General features: G+C 41.9%; 1 protein-coding gene across 3 annotated transcripts in view; it reads right to left on the bottom strand.

The window, feature by feature from the left end:
* The window catches only part of PDE1C (phosphodiesterase 1C), a gene marked incomplete at both ends in the record, with an annotated part of 288,273 nt that overhangs the window by 150,547 nt on the left and 123,020 nt on the right, over positions 1-14,706 (bottom strand). The gene's annotated exons all lie outside the window — the stretch shown is intronic.

The following is a 14,706-nucleotide window of genomic DNA, read 5'->3' as shown; positions in this document are numbered from 1 at the left end:
ATTAGGAGAACATCCCAATTACTTATGATTTAGCCAATATTATGAATTTTTTAAAGAAGTAAATTTTGGAGGGGTAATGGGGGGGGATAAGGACACATATGTAGTAATACCTTAATCAATAAATAAATTTTTAAAAAAAGAAGTAAATTTTTATGAGTGACATAGAAAAACCACCAAGGTATGACTGACTGAAAACACATGGTGCAGAAACATACAATTATAAAAATACATACACCCACACTGATAACAGTCATGATATCTCAGGAGGAACCTGGGGTAAGGATGGCCGAGGGGACGAAGGGGGTCTGGGTCAAAGAGAACTGGACTCTTTAGCCTTTTAGGAATACTTTAATTTTTTATAGAGAGAATATATTCATATTTTACTTGTAGAGGGAAAAAAACAACACATTCGCAAATGTGTTCATCCCAAATCAAAATTCAATCTATTGAAACACACCACACTCATGTTTGTAAATGCTGATCTAAGAATAAAGCTTCTCCCACCATGTCCGTCTACACCTGAACAGGGAGCTGTTTCCCATAATAGAGAGAAATCGCTCCTTTGATGGCATATGTTAAGAAAATCAGATCTTTGCAAGAAAATCAGTCTTCTCATGGAACACTGGGCACGTCAGAGTGCTTCTACTTATCTGTGTATCAGTCAGGGTCTTGGTGATGCTGTGGATAGAAATAAAAAGAAGAAATAAATGGACGGTGAGCGTGGTGCAAGACCTCAAGTGATTCACGAGCTCCTCCTTTGGTCAACTTTATAATAAACTTGAGAGCTTAGAATAAATCTGATTAAGAATTTACAAAACAAATGCAAACTGTAGTAGATGCTATTAACATCTCCTCCTATGGATCAACTGAAGGACTTGAATGCATGCATATAAGCATAACCAATGGACACAAAACTCTGGGGGGTGAGGGCATGTATGGGTGTGGGGTTGGGGGGGACAATGGTAAGATATGTACACATATAATACCTTAATAAAAAAAAAAGTGTGAAAAAAATAATAATAAAATAATATTAGTTGATTAAAAAAATAAATAAAATAAAATAAAATAAAATAAAATAAAAACATCTCCTCCTATGGACCCTCTCCCCCCACAGGTGACCTGCAATTCCTCCATCCCACTGATGTTGGACTTGGCCAGGAGATGTGTTCTACCCAAGGGAAGGTGAGTCATGATATACACTACAGCCACGCAAAAGCTTAAAGGTGACGAGTGGCTTATCTTTCTCTTGCTTCTGTCCTCTTCACAAGAGGCACGTCCAATGTAGCCTGTGAGCTATTTCACAGCTATGTAAATTGTGGGTGACTGATAACGCAAAATAATTCCTGTCCATAGACATGCAAATACATTCTGCCCAGTGGAGAGCCAGCTGACTTCCCTGCCCCCCTGTGGGAAAAGGTCTCCCCATTCACAGATTCCTCATCTATAAAAGTGTCTGTTCTTTGAATTATCATTCAAACTGGTTGCAGCATTTTGCCAGTTCCCTCACTAATAAGAAGTTAAATAAAATCTTGAACACATATCCATGTTCTATCTGAATGACCTACGATTTAATCTTTTTGTGAGAAATATCCTAATGGTGCTTAATGTGTGTCAGATAAATTTAGTATACATTTAATCCTCCTAACTGCCTTATCTTTTGCCAATAAGAAAATGGAGGCCCAGAGGGATTAAATAACTTGCTTCAAGCCACATACTGATCAAGAGCAGAGCTGGGAAACTCAGGTCTAGCTGACACCTTCTCCACAGTGTTTCAAGGGCGACACTGTGAGAAAGGAGACGTTGGTGTGAACTGGAATATCATGAAATGATAGCAATATCAAGGGCGGGTTCTTTTGTCACATGAGGGAACTGAGATACAACAGTATAAAGACCTTGCCCAGACAGTGTAGCTTATTTGGGGCGGGACTAAAACTCGGGGCCCCTGACACCCAGCCTAGTGATGTTGGGGTCAAGGAGGAAGTTGGATTTGACCAGGGCCTGGTTAGATAAGTAGAGTCAACAGAGGGGTTGGCAGAATGCAGGAAATAGAGGCAAGGACACAGTGTGGGGACAGGGTGTGAAGAACAGGGGGAGGTCTCCTAACCACAGGGTCCAAGGGCCTGTACACAGGAGGGACGTGGCAGTGGGAGGAGCCAGGGCAAAGAAACTGTATCTGACATGGTCAGAAGGTACTGGAGAGTGGGAGCCACAGGCTTCTATTCCAGGAGCATCACTGCTTGGTGGAGAGAAACCAAGAGGTTGTGGAATGATTTCTCTAGTTTCCTGGAAGTAAGGAGACTAGTATCGAGGCATGACCCTTCACCATATGAGCTTGTTGCTTCACCTGAGGCTGAACGAGATGGTGTCTAAGATTCCTTCTAAGGTCAAAGCCGTGGCATGGCCAAAAGAGCAGATACACGTCCTCTTAAACAGATAACGGCCATGTGTCATCATCACATGTTTACAGAAATCCAGGATGCTGCAACTGGTTAGAAAAGCCACGTGTGGTCCTGGAGAGAAGAGGCTGCATCCAGGGTCTTTGGTGGGGACTTTTAAAACAGGAGTGGAGACCCCATGGCACAAAAGAAGACAAAGCTACTTACTATCACTTGACTGACGACCAGGCTGTGTCTCAGATCAGCAGGGACTTCACAACAAGCCCAGGCTGCTTCTCTCTGGTTAGAAGTGTCACTGTCAAGAATGTCTCACACCCTGAGAGTTTTCCCGTCTCTCTGCCACCTAGGCATACCCCGCTCTCACAACTCCAAGCAAGAATCGGTTCACAGTGAATCCATTCAGTGCTGGGGGCGTGTGGACACAGCTGCCGACAGAAAACAGGACCTCTAATCCCCAAAGGCACATGTGAAACACGAGACGTATGCACGAGCAAAAGTGACCAGACTGGGGGATACAGATGAATTCTAGAAGGAATGAGAGGCTTTATTCTCTTATCGTAGATTAAAATCCACCATCCCATAGTCACATGTGCACATGAGAATCAGATCACAGACAGTACCTCTCAGCACCTACACGCCAACCTGCGAGCCTCGCTATTCAAAGGCACCTCACAGACCAGGGGCGTCAGCACCACCCTTGGAAAGCAGACGGAGGAAGGAAGCAAGTCCTCGGGGCCTGACAGATGGGGCTGCAGCTTCGAGGGAGTCCCCCTCCCCCACCTCACCCCCGCATCACTTCCCAGTTATGGCTCAATCAGAAGCCACATCTCATCGTCAATCTCACAGGCAGGGAGAGAAGCGGGTGTGTGCCAGCACAGACTTGCGCCTTGCACAGAGATGCCAATCTGGCACGTGGACCCCCTTGGCAGGGAAAGAAGAGGCTCGGCAACTGGCTCCTTTTCCTTGGCATGGTTTTCACCCAAGTCCTCATTCTCTACAGAGATGACTTTCCTTTTCTCCCTCAGGTGTGTATGTCCATGGGAGCCCCTGTCAGGCTCAGCTTTGAAGGGACAGGGACATGAAACAGGGGCATTACAGATGCCCAATTCATCCACAGAGGCTCACTGTGATCAGCACTGGTGATGAATGTCATGCCAACACCAAGTCATAGCCCCACTCTTACCTCCAAACCCAATATCCCCAAAGTCAAGGAGAGAGGCAGGATAACACAGGAGTTAAGAGGTAGGGGTCAAGAGCCAAAGCGACCTCAACTGAGCCCAAGCCCTACAATTTCTCACCCATAGCACCTACCTCAGAGAGCATAGTAAGAAGTAAATGAGACACATGTGGAAAGCTCTAAAGCCAGGAATATAGTGACTATCATGTATTACCACGCATTATTATGCCTATTTTATTTTTATCGTCAGTCCTTATTATTTCAAAGCCAAGTTTAAGATCTCCTCAGCCTAGCTTGTTTGTTTGTTGTTTTGAGATCTAGACCACTGCTATAGATTGAAAAGAAGAAGAATCAAGAAATAATATTTTGTTATGAATGTGCATTATAAATGATTTGCACAATGATGGGCCCCAAACTAAACTCCCCCCGGGAAATTCTAGTTTCCCATGGTGGGTGGAATTCCTAGAGGATGAGTCCACAATGTCTTAGTGTATGAAGTGCATTAACGGGGCAGTTCTTGCCTCTGACAGCAACGGGCCCCAGCTGCTGCGGAGGAAATGGGAAAAGCAGCCCCACATCTCAGCCATGACTTGAAGAGAGAGAAAGCTCATCTTGACCCCATGTGGTAATGAGCATGAAGGAGTCCCAGGGAGGGAGCAGCTCAGAGAAAACAGACTTGGGCAGTGGAAGAATGTTCTCCGAGTGCCAGGCCAGCCTCACTGCTACTAGGATAACAGGGTCTCAAACAAGGCCTTTGCCACTCCCACGGAGTTTGCTTCAGAGATGACTTTTCTTCTTAGAAATGGTGCCCCTTTGTCTGAGAACCCTCCCCTATGCCTCTGCACCTCCCTCAAAACACTTATATTGAAATTACCTTCCTGGTCTCTACCTCCCTCCCATTAGGCCTTCAGCTCCTTGGGGGTAGAAACCACATCTCATTCTTTTTTTTTTTTCTTTTTTAATGTTCTCACGGTGCTTGACCATCACATAGTTGACACTCAGTAAACAAATAGTGAAATAAAGAGTCTGGGAGTGAAGTCAGACAGGCCAAAACCACATCCATAAATAAAATATGCTTAGCTTTATTTTACCCAATACTTTCAGTAGAACTCATTTTTAAAACAAAGTACTTTTTCATTTGCTCTTTGTTCAACCTCTCAGTAGTATCATCAATGCAAACCATGTGGACTGGCTTTCATCTTGCAAATCTGACCTCCCCCTTTGAAATCACTGATGGGTATGTTAGGTCCCTGCCCACTGACCTGTGCATTCTTAGAGGGACCAGGACAGTAGCAGTGAACCGATGACACCTAGAATCTTTGGCTAAAACAGTTGGATTCTTTTTTAAAGGTTCTTTCTGCAGACCTCCATTTTGTCCTCACAGTCTGAAGCACAAGGCAGCAGCCCCTCCCACCTCTTCCCATAATCTGGTGGCTCCATTGCAACTACCCCCTGATGCAAGACCCTGAAGAATTCACCTCTAGTACAAGGAGAGTAAGTCCTTGACAGAGGCCAAGTTTTGCAGAGATTTTGCAAGGTCTCGCTCTTAATTATGATAAAGAATGGCACTCAGTGGCTATTAATATTTAGCGGAAGGGAGGATGTTATATTAACAGCTAATATTTATTAAGTACTTACTATAATAGACTAAGAAATGGGTCATATACCACACATACATTGTCTCATTTAATCCTTTTCAACAACCCTATAGGGCCGAAACTGGTTTGGCTCAGTGGATAGAGCGTCTGCCTGCGGACTGAAGGGTCCCAGGTTCGATTCCGGTCAAGGGCGCGTACCTTGGTTGCAGGCGCATCCCCAGTGGGGGGTGTGCAGGAGGCAGCCGATCAATGTTTCTCTCTCATTGATGTTTCTATCTCTCTATCCCTCTCCCTTCCTCTCTGTAAAAAATCAATAAAATATATTTAAAAAAAAACAACAACAACAACCCTATAGGTTAGGTACTGTCATTAGTAACCTGAGAATATGTATGCTTACCTGGCTGAAAAGTCACAAGGTTAAGGAGAAGTGGAAGTGAGGTTTAAATTTGGGTCTCTCGGATCCCTAAATCCACACTGAGTGCCAACACCATCATTACCTTGTTTGTAGACTTCTGGCACAATTATGTCCTGACAATGTCCCACACAAACCATTAGCAGAAGTAAGTCACTGATATCAAGGAGGGGAACCACCCACCCCACCAATCTAAAGAGCAAAAGTAACCTTTAAACATGATCCACTTTCCACACAAGAGACTAATTTAGGGAAAATTTCTTTCGATTCAAAATAATGATGCTAAGTGGGAAGCAATTTAAGCTTTACAATGGCTTCATCAGAGCCTCATCTGTCAAATCCCCAAATTGTGCTCCCAGAACACACTTCTCAATACAGAGAAATCAGCAGGGAGTGGAAACGCAGATGTAACGCAAACAGGTGGAAAGTAGGGCGTCAGTGTGATCTAATGAGCATGATCCACAGTCTTAGTGCAAAGCTGTGCTCATGGCCACCATCGTCACCATCACTGCCGCCGCCACCATCACCGCCATCATCCTCACCGTCATTGGTAGTACCTTCATAATTATGTCCTCTGAAGAAATGAGGCTTCCATTCACCCAGGTAACAGGCACTGTGTGCATTACCAAAAGAGTTCTTTTTCAATCTTTCTCTCTTGATAATGGGTTATGAGTTAGCAGTGGTGACTAGCAACTCTATTACTATTACCAACAACATAGTACACTAGAATTAGTAAAACTGTCACAAAGCCATTGCAAAACTTTTTGGAATTTTGGATTTGGCATAACAGCAGAAGGATGATACCCACCTCACACCCCATAGTACAGTTATCAGGTTCATAAACTATTTGATAAAATAAAATCTAAATGATAAAATACACACCAAAGATTAAGGAACTGCCTATAGAAAAGTCAACCCACAAGCCCTCCATTTGTATTTACACCAGAGGGCAACGAGACAATGGGGACAGCCCTATGCCCTGGGGGCAGAGCACCGCAATTCACAAACTCACAGCAGGAGACCTTGCTCTGGGACTCCAGACAGAGCCAGGCTTTCAGAGGTACTGCACTGGCTACTGGGCCTGCATCATTTCAAGGGACGTTTTTTCTTTTTTAAACAGAAGGAAGGGAGAGGGATAAAGAGATACCAAGAGAGAACCACTCATCAGCTTCCTCCTGCACACCCCCTACTGGGGATCAAGCCCGCAACCTGGGCATGTCCCCTGAAGGAATCAACCAGTGAGCTCTTGTTTATGGGTTGACTCTCAATCACACTTTTTTTCATCTGAGGTACTAAGTAGGAATCCATTCTAATCTCTATTGGGGCTCACTTTGTACTTACTAGTTTTCACTGAAATTGCTATGATAATTTATTTTCTGTACTCCCACATGTAAGGGATGGGACATCATGTACCAGTAAATTTGTTTTGTTTTCTTGCTTCCTATGTAACAATATGCAATGATATCAAAGTGTTTCTTTTAAGACCTGTGAATTTATGCTTTTTCATGGATAATGGAATATAACAGCATGGAGATTTATGCTTTCTGATTTGATTCAGTATAGAGCATACTATACTAGTATTTACATACACTAAACAATATTATCCCTTGCAGACTATTTCAAAATCTCTTTCAATGCAAGATTTAAAGTGTTTTTAAATTTTATTCTTTATAAAATGTAAATCCATCTAATACACCTGTAAAATCGTATATGTCAGTTACATAAAGTACATAACAAAATTCATGTATCTGCTACATAAACAATGATCATTGGTCAAAACAGTACTGCTAACATAACAGCTAAAGGACTCTATACACTTACCAAAAGCCAGGAAGTACACTTGATGCTTTCAATATTTGCCTCATTTAATCCTTACAACAACCCTATGTGCTGAGTGCTATTATTCCTCCATTCTGTACAGATGAAGAAAGTGAGACTTAGAGCAAGTTTTGTCAACCTTGGCACTATTGACATTTTGGACAAGATCGTTCTCTGTTATGGTGGAGATGCTCTGTGCACTGTAGGATGTTTAGCAGCACCCTTGACCTCTACCTAGATTCCAGTAGGAGACCCCAGTCCCAGATGTGACAACCAAAAATGTCTCCAGACACTGCTAAATGTCCCCTTGTGGCAAAATCGCTCCCACCTGAGAACCACTGGCGTAGAGAAATTAAGTAATTTACTGAAGATCGTATGCTTAGGAAATGGTAGAGCCAGGCATGCTGACGCTAGAATGTATGCTATCAACGAGTGAAATACAGTGCTAGTCACTCTGTGATAGTTTAAAGAACATAAATTTTGCCCTCATCGGTTTGGCTCAGTGGATAGAACGTCAGCCTGCAGACTAAAGGGTCCCAGATTCGATTCCGGCCAAGGGCACATGCCTGGGTTGCGGGCTCGATCCCCAGTGGGGGGTGCCAAAGACTTCCTATGTGCTTCACATATACTATTTCATCCTGGCCTCCCAAGAACCCTAGGAAGCAAGTTATATTATTTCCATTTGACAAAGAAGAAACTAATATTCTGTTAAGTAGGGGAATCTACCCAAGCCATACACAGGATTTGTGCTAGGACTCAGATTTCAAGCTAAGTATAGGTGACTCCAAGCCACTGCTCTTGATCCCACCCTATGTCCTTCTCAGTTCATGGATAAACAGACTATAGACATGCCTCTTCCAAAGCATGTTCTCAACATAGTCTACTCCCTCCAGCTTGCTTAGAAATTTTCATTCAGATCCCCACCCCTGACATCCCAAAGTTATGGGAATAAGCCCACTGATGTGGCTCATCAGTTGAGCACTGACCCAAGAACCAAGAGGTCACTGGTTTGATTCTGGGTCAGAGCACATGTTCAAGTTGCAGGTTTGATCCCCAGTAGGAGGCATGCAGGGTAACTGATTGATAATGTTTCTCTCTCATTGATGTTTCTATCTCTCTATCCCTCGCCTTCCTCTCTTTCTCTTTAAAAAAAAAAAAAAAAAGGAGGCGGAGGAGGAGGAGCGGAGGGGGAGGAGGAGGTTTGGAGAGGCAAAGGGAAAACTTCAGGCAGTGACCTCAAGAACTTTGAAAAGGGATTATCATATTAAATCAGAGGATAGAAAAATATAGAATTAGTTTTCTTTTAACTGATTCTATTTTTGTTATCTACTTTTTATGCATAATGAGTTTTATATGTTTTAGGGTTTGGAGGGGTGGGAGGTTTGTTTAAACTTTCCTGAGAGCTTTAACTTTAGGGTTGAGGCCAAATTTGAAAATTTTTAAGCATAAAATATCCTGAGGAGAAAAAACAATTGATGGAGTGGCAAAATGAACTCCAATCTTTCTGACCCTTTGGTTTTATTCAGCGTTGAGTGGCTTCATGGGGGTGGGGAGCTTCCACTGTAAAAAATTATGGAACCACCAGGGTGGAAAGAACTCAAGAAGCTTTTGGCATCTCAGGACCTGCCTTTAAGTCCTAGCCCAACCCCTTCTCTGCTTGGTGACCTCGGTCAAGTGACTTACTATCCCTGAGTCCCTCATCTGTAAAACAGGATCACTGTGAAGATTAAATAAGATAATACATGAGAACCAGCTGGGACACAGCAGACACACAATACACTTAATCAACAGCGTGCCCTTCAGACATATCTGTGTTTTTTACCAAAGTTTGTGTATTGGTCATTGTCCTTTTAATGCCTTGCTCACATTATTTAGGTGAAATTAGGAGTGTCTAAACCAAGAGTGATCTAGCTGGTGGCCAAAGGACCATCACTATGGGGCCAGTCTCTGCTCATCAGAAATGCTGCTCCTTGCCAGTGATTCAGTTACAGGACACAGAGTGCTGGCCATCACAACAAATGCCATTCAGTAGTCAGGCTTTCTTGCGGGAGAATCTCAGTAATTACAATCAGAGAATATCATTTTTTAAGCTAAAGGAACCAGAGCCATACTCATGTTTAACCTCATCTCTTTACAGATGAGGACATTGGAATCACGGAGGAGAATTTTGACACAGCTAAATTAAGGCAAAATCCTGATCGGGTTCTTAATCTTTTACCTACACCAGTGGTTCTCCAGCAGAAATTATTTTACCCTCCGGGGGCCATTTTTGGTCATTACAATGAGGGGAAGTGGGGTTGCTACTGGCATCTAGTGAGTAAAAGCCAGGAATGTTACTAAATGCACAGAACAGCCTCCACAGTGAAAACATCAGTAGTACCACGGTTAACAAACTCTAACCTGCACTGTTGGACTCCGTGCCTCCAAGGACTCCAAAAGCTGCCTCTTAAGTTGCTACTGTTGGAGGTCGGACTTGGCCCAATTTGGAAGCTCTTATTCATGATTGAGTCAGTTGTGCCTCTTTAGCATTGAGGGCCACTGGGATTAGGAGGGATTTAGAGCCTTACCTACTCAGGCAACCTAAAGTCTGGGTTTAACTTTAAAGCACAGTGATATGCCCAGTGTGAGTGCTACCAATGTTTTAAAGACATAAGTGGGCCTTATTAGACAATCTAAGAAAATGATTCTCAAACTATTTTGGCAAAATACCATAGAACAACCAAATAATGTACACCATGCAGTTATCAAATATTCATTCTAATGCACCTTAAATAAATATACTAGGTATTTGACACTGTATTGAATACTTCCAGAATTTGTGGTTTGAATGGAGAAAAGACAGAAATTAAAGCATTGATGTAGAATGAAAGTACTCTCATAGTTTCCACCCAAAGCTAGAGTTCCATGTTAGAATAACTTAAATAGAAAAGAAAATCAGAGTCAATGATCCAAGCAAGCAATTATGTACTTTCTGATTCTTGCCCATGCATGCCATCTGGCTTGCTGACCTCATAGGACTCCACCCTGGCCAGTAGGAAGGCCAAATTGAGCCTGAATGTGGGAGTATCTGGTGATCTGCAAAAAAACACCTATGAGTCATCTATCAGTCTGAGCTTATTTATCCACAGTTTCACCTGGTAATTCTGACTTTAGTTCTGACTCATGGTGGAAATATATGGAGCATCCCAATCTGATTCACTCATAAATTCAATCCACATTTAATAATTATGTCCAGGGCACCATGCTTTAGGGAATATATTCCCTACTCAATAAAATCACAATGATGTCAAGAAGAATAACATGCACCCAACTAACTCTTGTACACAGAATCAGGGCAACAGTAATTGGAAGAGCAAGATCTCTTTTAGGTGGAAAGATCAAGAAGGCTCCAGGAAACAAAAAAATGGTCTTTGAATTGGATCTTGAAGAAAGATGGGATTTCAGCACATGAAAAGAGAACACCCATGAATAAGGGTGATAGAAAACACAAGGCAATTCTGATATGACAGTCAGTGAGGCATACGGGAAATGAGACTGGACCATGGGAATGAAAACAATGAGAAGAAAAAGCCCACAACCTGTAAAGACACTCATGTATCATGGGTGACAGAGGAGAAGAAAAAGGTCAAGTTGAAGAAATACACATGACAGAAGAACATATAAAGTGACTCAAAAGTTTGGATCCTGGGTGAGTTGTAGAACAGTAGTAATTATCAGACCTGAAAATAGAAGAGGAGAGAAGATTGAATTGTGTCAAGGTGATTCTCTGGACTCAGAAAATGACAGCTCAACACCAAGTTCATTCCTGCTACTAATATCAGACTCAGTTCCTGAGCTACTTACTACATCGCAGCACCCTCTCTCACCATATCTAATTCCTAACTCGTGTTGCACAGTCTTTCTGGGTCTATCTCCCTATATCTGCTCCCCACACTCCTGCTGACACAGCTGGAGAGTGACTGTAAGGCACGAGTGAGTGGCAGTTGCCTGATACTCTGAACTCTGACCAAACTATCTATCTAGACTCTCTCACCATCCTTTTTCCCCTGGCTATTACAGTATTTATAGGCCCTTTCCCATATTAACTGCCTTGGGCATTATCCTTTGTGGGATAATGTGTCCATCTGTGACCTGCATTCTAAATAGACCTCTTTGCTACTCTTTCTAGTCTGCTCTGACATCCTACCACTCACTGCAAAATTGCACTGATTTAGTTGGCAATCTTGGAATGTAAACTGGGCATATTCTCATAGCTGATGCACATGTTCTTTCTACTTCAAGAATGTATTAGTCATCACAAATACAGGAAAATACTTTTCAAAGGACTTCATTGTTTGGAGGATCCTCTTGTACCTGATTGCATCACTAATCCTTAGGTGCTAAATGTCAATACTACTAAGGAAGTAGTAGTATGTGGGATTGATTATCCATAAGTATGTAAAAATATGTGCCTTGATTTATCCTATCACCACTTTACCTTCCCCAACCAGTTATTTAGCTGTCATTTTTCATTGCACAGGTAGAGAACAACAGTCCACCAATTCTATGTTAAAGGTGCCAAAAGAGCTTCAGAATTCACAAGTCTTAACATGTCCCAGGAATGAACAGGGGCATAATTCAGCAGAAGATGCACCTGCTAACACAGTGATACAACTACTTAGAAGGCAACTTTCCCAAAGGGTGATATCCACTCACTTTCCACCCCCTACACATGAAAATCTATTTTTAACAGCAAAGGTGGTGGTGCTGTTGATGACTCATAAGTATGCTAATTCATGAAGGCTGATCATGGGCAGTCTTGACTAAGGGAATTATTTGCTGGATTTAATCAATTATTTGGCTTATCAAATGTGATTACATAAAAATCCAAGTGAAAGAAGGCATTAGACACTTGGGAGGGAAAATAACTCTTAGTTTGCCTTGCAACAGAGAGATGTCATTCTATTATCTACATGTGTGATAGCCACGTGACCAATTGTCTCCACATATGTTTGTGTCCTGGGCTGTCTTCCTCCTAAAGTCCATAATATTGTTCAACCATTTGCCCTTTTGAGAAAACGCCTAAATAATCAGCAAGATATACAATTTTTAAAGAATTAAAAACATAAAGAAAACGAAGAGAATGGATTCTAAACTACCCTACTAGACTTTAATAAGCCCATACTTTCAAGCACCATAAATAATAAGCAATAGAGTAGGCTATCTTTGTGATCTAGTGAGAGAAGTGATTATCCTATATAATAAAAGCCTAATATACTAAGTGTCTGGTCGGCCGTTCAACCAATCAAAGCATCATATGCTAATGATATGCTAAGGCTGTTCAACCACTCACTATGACGTGCACTGACCACCAGGGGGCAGACACTCCGACCAGTAGGTAACCAGTAGGTTAGATCAGGGTCTGCGGATCGGGATTGAGCGAGAGGGGCCAGACATGCCCTGGAGCACTCCCATAGTCCCTCCCCGGCTGGCCAACCTCCCGCATCCCTCCCTGGCCCCAATTGTGCACCAGTGGGGTCCCTTGACCTAGCCTGTGCCCTCTCACAATCCAGGACCCCTTGGGGGATGTCGGAGAGCCTATTTCGGCCCCATCCCACAGGCCAGGCCGAGAGACCCCACTGGTACACGAATTTGTGCACCGGGCCTCTAATATAATGTAAGTTCCTCCCAACAGACCTAATTGTCCTCAATGACCTTCAATACTGATATCTCTTGCAGCGTTTACCAACTCCTTTTATAACTATTTTGTTCACCTATGTCTAACCTACAAGCCTGTGTACATCTTCACAGAGGGTATATCTTACAGATCTATTTCCAGTATTTAGTTAAGTGTATGGCAATAGTAAGTACTAAGTAAATGGAAAGATTCTTTTAAAGTACTATGCAGGTGACTATTGGTATAATATGATTACCAAAAAGATGAGAGATGCCTTTGGCTAACTTCAATTACACACAGAAATATTTCTAGATTTATAAAATGAACATATGAAAATTGGACATGTGTCTGCAGAGGTCCTCGTATTTGTGACTATGTCTTTATTTGTACCTCTGTCTTTGGTTATGCTAACCAATCACACCACTCACTACCATAAAATCATGAGCAAATAAGAAGAGTTGTTTTAAAGCATTAGTTTAGAATGGTTTACTACTCAACCATAGATTAATAGACATGGATCTATCTCATATGCAAATATGTGGGTAATTAAAAAGAAAGTTCAAATCAATCCTTTACTACTTTGTACTTTATATGACTTCAGTGAAACTGGTACAAGACAATCTTGGTGCTGTTTTTTTACGTCAACATAAAAAATGCAACAGCATTCACATCAGATATGCAAAAATATGCTTTCAAAAATAATCGACATAGTAATTTGAAACTGGACAGGTCTGAGCAAGTCTCTTGTAAGACTCTCTCTTACTTGTCCATTGATCTCTCCTTAAAATAAAACTGAGACAACTTTGAAACATCTCATACCCCAGGTTAACTACACATGAAAGTGATAAATTACCTTTTACTACTGAAGACTATTATGCTCTCTAACTTGAGTGTTTAATTTACATCCTGCTCAGTGGTTCATATTCAATTAGTACCATGTGCCCCATGAACCTGAACAAGACAAAATTATTTAGCCATCTGTATGAGCTCACTATATTTAGGAAAGACCAGCAATCTCTAGGAAGCTTTAAAGTCTTAATCCATTTTCTCTCAAAGATTTGTGCACCTCTATAATGCATATCAAATTATCACACCACCACTGTAGACTACTGACTTTATTTGGAAACCATACGACACAAGAGTCTCTGCTATGAGATGATATACAAAAATAATGTTTTCAAAAACAATTGACATAGTAATTCCAAACTTGACTCATCAGAAAAGGTAACATTCAAGTGGTCATCTGAAAGCATGACCACTTGTCGATACCTATTGGCATTATAACTGCCTCGGTGATTCTTGATCTGAATGTCATCTGCTTAAAGCTATGATACCAAAGTCAAATACAATCACTGAAAAGCACACATGAGCCCTTGAGACTAAGGTGTGGGCTTTCAATGCTTGGTGAACAAACGGCCTAAGTAACTCTATTCCTTTGGCACATGCTGTCCAAGCTCTTCTCAATAAAACAGAGTAATGGAGGGTGATGATGGATGAGACTCTTCTTTAAATTGCCCTTTCCACAGTGAAATCGAAAAGATATCACTGCCCTTCAAGGAATTTGTACCTATGCTTTGAGCTCAACAGCACTTTGTCAGCCAAAATGGGCAAAGGATAATTTTAGGCAAAGGAGAATTCAAACACTAAAA

Source organism: Cnephaeus nilssonii (genome assembly GCF_951640355.1).
Source record: "Cnephaeus nilssonii genome assembly, chromosome: 12".
NCBI lineage: Eukaryota > Metazoa > Chordata > Mammalia > Chiroptera > Vespertilionidae > Cnephaeus > Cnephaeus nilssonii.
The sequence above is the reverse complement of the archived record's forward strand: the minus strand, read 5'-3'. Positions and strand labels throughout refer to the sequence as shown.